We start from the raw sequence: 6,000 nt of genomic DNA, 5'->3' as shown, positions 1-6,000 counted from the left end.
AAACTGAAAGGAAGAGAGAAAGTAAGGCAAGAAAGTAGGAGTGAGGGAGGAGAGAAAAAATAAGGAAAGCATGGGGTAGTCAGAAATTATGTAAGATGCGTAGAAGCTTGATTTACCAGTATCAAAAGTAAAGCTAAATTTAGTATCCGGGATTGATCCTGGCCCTCGTGATATTATTCATGACAACTTGGAGGTGCTCAGAGGTGCCCTGGGTCGGCTGCTCAGGCCTCCCCCTCTCCGGCGGACATGGAGGCTGAGAGATGGCTGATGGAGGCGTAGGACAACACATTCACAAGCCAATGGGGAGGAGATGTGCAGGCTCTGCAGACTCACCTCAGGTCGTGTCTGTGCAGTGGGCCACTGGAGGCACTGAACCAGACTGAGCTCCATTAAATCAGGCGCCACTCCAAATAGCTGAGTGCCCAGAAGGGATGCTGCCTGCAACGGCACAGAATGGTGGAGCAGTGGCAGAGGTCATCGACACATTGCCTGGCCAGGACAACCCCTGCAACATCAACCAAGACAACGGCCTTTAAAACCAAGTTACGACTAATATTTTTTTTAAATTCGGAATTGAAGGAGACAATTTGACTCCAAAAACACGGCAATTATTGTGTACTGACTCAGTATGGTCTACTATCTAACACTCTTGTCTGATTATGCCTAACGTAGTAGGATTGTCACTAAACGGTATGCAAAATAAAATAGAATTTCACTGTACTTAGGTGCACGTGACAATAAAGTACCATTGAACCTTTGCACTTTCAAGAGAAAGTGAAGAGTGTTTTATTGTCATATGTCCCAGATAGAACAATGACATTCTTACTTGCAGCAGCACAACAGAATATGTAAATATAGTACACTGTTTAAGAAAGTGTTTGAAATATGAACATGCAAAATGCTGCATTTATGTTTACCATGGTGCTGCTGCTTCATAGGTCCAGCAACCCAAGTTCAACCTAGGCCTGTGTGGTGTTTGCACGTCCTTCCAGCTTGCTCAAAATGTATTGGATTTATACACCTCTGTAAATTGCCCCTGTGTAGGTGAAATTGGTGGGAATGTGGGGAGAATATGTTACAGGAAAAAATAGTGGTGGAATAGTATTGCTCTTTGTGCTGGCAGATGACTGGTTCATAATTAAATATGGAACATGAGATAAAGGCATAATATTGCATGTTGTAGAATTCCCACAAAGCTATGAATCAAAGTTCTCAATGTTTTTAATGTGCTTCTTGTCATGGTAATAAACTTTACAAAACCTTTCAGTTTAATCTCTTCTCCTTTGAAATATGCGAATGAACAACAAGATAGTAGGCAATGTGAATGAAGAACTTAATATTTAGCAGTATTGCAAATATGAGCCATGATTCAATTTCTCAAAACCCATAATTGAGAGAAAGGTCTTGCTGACTCTTTTGTCAAATTCCAATGCTTCCTCCATGGATGTTTCTCTGGTCTAAAAAGTATGCAATAATGCAAGAGGCGATGGCAAATCTAGTAACAATTCCACAGCGTCCACAGAGCAGCCTCCATGGGTACAGGTTCTTTGTATGTTCCCCCAGAAGCATATTGGCAGTGTGTAATGAAAATGGAGGCTCTCATTTTCAGTAGAAAGTCCCCCTTGGTTTGGAAAGTCGTAAGATGCACCTGGCATCTTGGACACATAAGAAATTGGTAGAAGGCTGCCGATCCACCCACACTACACCACAAAGTCAGAGATATGGAAGGGTAAGGTGTGAAAATGACAATCAAAGCAGATGATGATCAAGGAATGTAGAATGGTTCATTGTTAGCTAAGGGGAAAATTAATCAGGAGGCCATGAAATTAGTCGGTGAACTAGGGTGGCAAGGATTACTTGAAGTTAGAGAAATCAATATTCATATCGCTGGATCGTATGCGGCCCAAGCGAAATAATGAGTAGCTGTTCCTCCCATTTATGTATGGCCTCACTGACAGTGGAGGAACCCCAAAACAGAAAGGTCAGTATGGGAATGGAGTGTTTAGCAACCGAGAGATCACGTAGGCCTGTGTGGACTGAGCGGAGGTGTTCAGTGAAACGATCGCCGAGCCTGCACTTGGTCCTGAGTTACTTCTATATATCGGCGAGACCAAGCGCAGGCTAGTCTTACACTTTGCTCTTCTCCACTTCTTCCTTTCCCACAACCTCTAGCAATCCTCAGGCTGCACCCTAATGGGCCTGTCCCACTTAGGCGACTTTTTAGGCGAGTGCAGGAGACTCTGTGCTCGCCACATGGTCACCGCATGGTTGCCGCATGTTCGTTGATGGTCTCTGGTGAGTCACCTTCATGGTTGCGAGGAGTTCCCGAATTCTGGGAACTAGTCGCAGCCTCAGTATAGTTGCTACAAATTTTTCAACATGTTGAAAAATTTTCTGCAACCAAAAATTGGTCGCCATGGAGAAAATCCATAATCCTGCAATTGCAGGTGCAGTTGTAATGGGGTCGCCATGTAGTTGTAGGTAGTCGAGGTAGTCGTAGGTGGTTTTAGTTAATCGCCTTTGCTAACTGGGCATTTTCATTGGCTCATTGGAGAAAAAAAAAAGTAAGCAGGAGTTTTCAGAACCAAGGATAACCGACCAGTAATGATAAATACCTGCCGAACTTCACAGCTGTGTATCTCTGGCTTATTAAAACTTGTCTGGCTTCTTAAAAGTTGTCTCCTTCTCCCACTCTCTCCCCTCCCTTTCCCCCCCTCTCCCCCCCTCTCCCCCCTTCTGCCCCCTTCTCCCTTCTCCCCCCCTCTCCCTTCTCCCCCATTCTCCACCTTCTCCCCTCTTTTAAAGGACTTACCATACACTGTGCTAGCAGTCTTAATTACAGCACCAACCTTCCTGTTCATCGCAGTGTATGTCTGTATCACCTTGGCTTTGTATCGTGTGAATTTCAGACAGCGCTCCCCCGCTTGCCCTGGCCCCTGCCTTTACGATATGCTTGTGTGTGTGTGTGTGTGTGTGTGTGTGTGTGTGTGTGTGTGTGTGTGTGTGTGTGTGTGTGTGTGTGTGTGTGTGTGTGTGTGTGTGTGTGTGTGTGTGTGTGTGTGTGTGTGTGTGTGTGTGTGTGTGTGTGTGTGTGTGTGTGTGTGTGTGTGTTCCACTCTGACAGTCGCCGTTCCAGTTCCCAGTTTTTCAGGCGACTGCCTGCAACTTGACAGTCACCGGCAGTCCACTGAAAAATCGCCTAAGTGGGACAGGCCCATTACCTATTTCAAAATATAACTGATTGCAAAACAAAACTGATGCAATGATTTTAGCTCAATTTGTCAGGGCTCACCTATCTAAGCATGTGAATGTTCACGTAAATATAATTATTATATTTTACACCACAATTTGCAAAATCAAATTCCACAAACATTTAAGAATTGAAATAAGTGGTTTTGGCGATATTCATTAACCTGTACATTCAGTTTATTTCTGACATTTTTTCCAATGACGAGCAATCCTAAAATGGCTGTCAATATGAAAATATTAAGGTTAAATATTTAAAAAAGTTTTAGATAAGTTTAGTTTAGTTTATTGCCATGTGTACCAAGATGCAGTGAAAAGCTTTTGTTGCGTGTGAACCAGTCTTTCAACCAGTCTTTTCCCTTTCTTCAACTTGTCTGCAACAGGATTCAAAATCATTAAGAAGCTTGCATTCCTGCACAGTGTTCAAATGTGAATAATTTTACTCAAATCACCACTGCTCTCTTTCAAAAGCTCATCAATACACCGTAACATTAAAGAGCCATCTACTGCTGCTCATTGGCAATAAGAATTTTCCAGGCAGTGAGAGCAAAATTGTGGAGGACAGCCCTGACTGGAAGGTTTCTGCTGACAGTTATTTGCAGGAGAGGTTAAGAGCAAGCTGGAAACAATGGTCGTGTTTAATCAATGTTCAGTGAGCGCTGGAAGAATGTGAGGCTGCGTGGTCATTGCTTGTAAAGAGCGATCTAGTTTGACTGTAATAATTCTGCCAGCTGAATAGTCTGAGGCCACTCATTTAATCATTACCTCTCAACAACATGCTTTGGGCAACAAATCGGCCAAGAGTCACAATTCCACCATCTTTATCCAGCAGAAGAATAATTTCCAATCCTGTTTGCATAAATGTTTGCCAGCGATGTTGGCATTAGATGTGCTTTTATAAATTTCCACAGGACACATTGGTTCAGCCCTAATCGAAGTATTTCAGCCTGGAGCTGATTTGTTTCCTGTCTGCAGTTTGTAGCCATGACAAGCTGATTGGACTCATAAGTGAATTTAGAAGTACTGGGCAATAGTTAGCAGTAGCAGCGAATCTGACCACATCTGTCCTTACATGCTTCCGCACATTCAGTTTTTTAATGTTACTGCGAGACAAACTGCTGAGGGTAAAGGTTAATGACATGACAGTGAAGAGAATTAAATGAAAAGGAGAAACAAATGGATGTTTCCTCAGCCATTTAAAGTGTAGGACTGGGGCACAATCAATATACAGAGTTGAGAAGGAATTGCAAATTAGAATTTGTGAATTTAATGTCAAATTAGGTTCAGAAAGTGGAATGAAGGGTAAGAAGGTTTGCATTAAGCAAAAGTGGAGTGAGAAAAGAACAGGCAAAAGGAGTCAAAATTGATAACCAGCAAAGTTAGTGAAATGGGATAAACTTGCACCCCAGGTAGAAACAAGGAACTGCAGAAGCTGGTTTACAAGTAAGGACACAGAGTGTTGGAGGAACTCAGCATGTGAGGCAGAAACTCTGAAGAACATGGATAGGTGATGTTTTGGCTTAGTATCTTTCTTCAGGCTGATTGTGGGGTGGAAGGTTGAAAGACTAGGAAAGGCAGGGCAAAGTATGGCAGGTAATAGGTGAATACATGAGAGGGGTTTTAGATAGGCAGATGGTGGGACAAAGACCAGGGATGAAAAGACAGATGGTGTGCGACAAAAGGATTGAAGAGTTGCAAATTGTGAAGCCACAGGAAGGAATATGGGTGGAGGGGGAGGAGCAAGGGAGAAATATGTGTGAGTCCATGTGGAGAACAGGAGAGGAGAAAGGTTGGGGAAGGTTGTGTGCGGAGAAAGGGGGAAGGGAGGGGGAGGTTGTTGGAGGTTACCTAAAGTAGGAAAATTCAATGTTCATACCTTTAGATTGAAAGCTACCCGAGGTGCTGTTCTTCCAGTTTGAATTTGACCTCACTCTGTCAATGGTGGAGGCCCAGGACCATACCCTAACTTGCCTAGAATACTTCATAAAAGTATTTCCAGACAATGTTTAATGCCAAGCTTTTTAAGAAGAAAATTATGACAGAAGATTTAAATTCTGGTCAAAGTGAACAGTGATGTAGCAAGTTGGATACTGAAGACTGTCTTAAAAACAGAAAAACAAGTAGGGAGATAGGGAAAGTAGACAAAAATGCTGGAGAAACACAGTGGATGAGGCAGCATCTATGGAGCGAAGGAAATAGGCAACGTTTCGGGTCGAGACCCTTCTTCAGACCGGGACTAGATAGGGAGTTGTTTTGTTTCAGAATTCCAGGCTCAGGCAGTGAATAGATGTGTACAGAGCCAGAATTTAATAATGCACAGACCTTAGTAGGTTATAAGTATGGAGGAAGTATATTTTGGCGTGAATAACGGTAACAGCTAATGGCTTGCATATAAAGAACTAATGCATATTTATCAAAAAATACTTTCCTCTGGTACAAAACAAAACAGTAGGAAATTTGATCCATCCGTGGCTGATAGGAGAAGTTAAAGATAAATCCAAGGTGTGTAAAGTTGCCAAAAATATCAGTTATCCTGAGGATGGAGAATATATTAGAACTTGGAAAAGGAGGATTAAGAAATTGAAAAGGAATGGCCAGATGGGATGAGAGAACATCAAAATGGACTGTTGGTCTTCTCCAATAGGGGCAAGACCAGTGGGGGCAAATACAGGGGAGAATTCATCATAGAATATCAGGAAATGTCAGAAGAATTAAACAATTACTTCACAGATAAAGTCGCACAGAGCCTGTGAG

Source organism: Leucoraja erinacea, chromosome 4 (assembly GCF_028641065.1).
Source record: "Leucoraja erinacea ecotype New England chromosome 4, Leri_hhj_1, whole genome shotgun sequence".
Classification (NCBI taxonomy): domain Eukaryota; kingdom Metazoa; phylum Chordata; class Chondrichthyes; order Rajiformes; family Rajidae; genus Leucoraja; species Leucoraja erinaceus.
The sequence above is the reverse complement of the archived record's forward strand: the minus strand, read 5'-3'. Positions refer to the sequence as shown.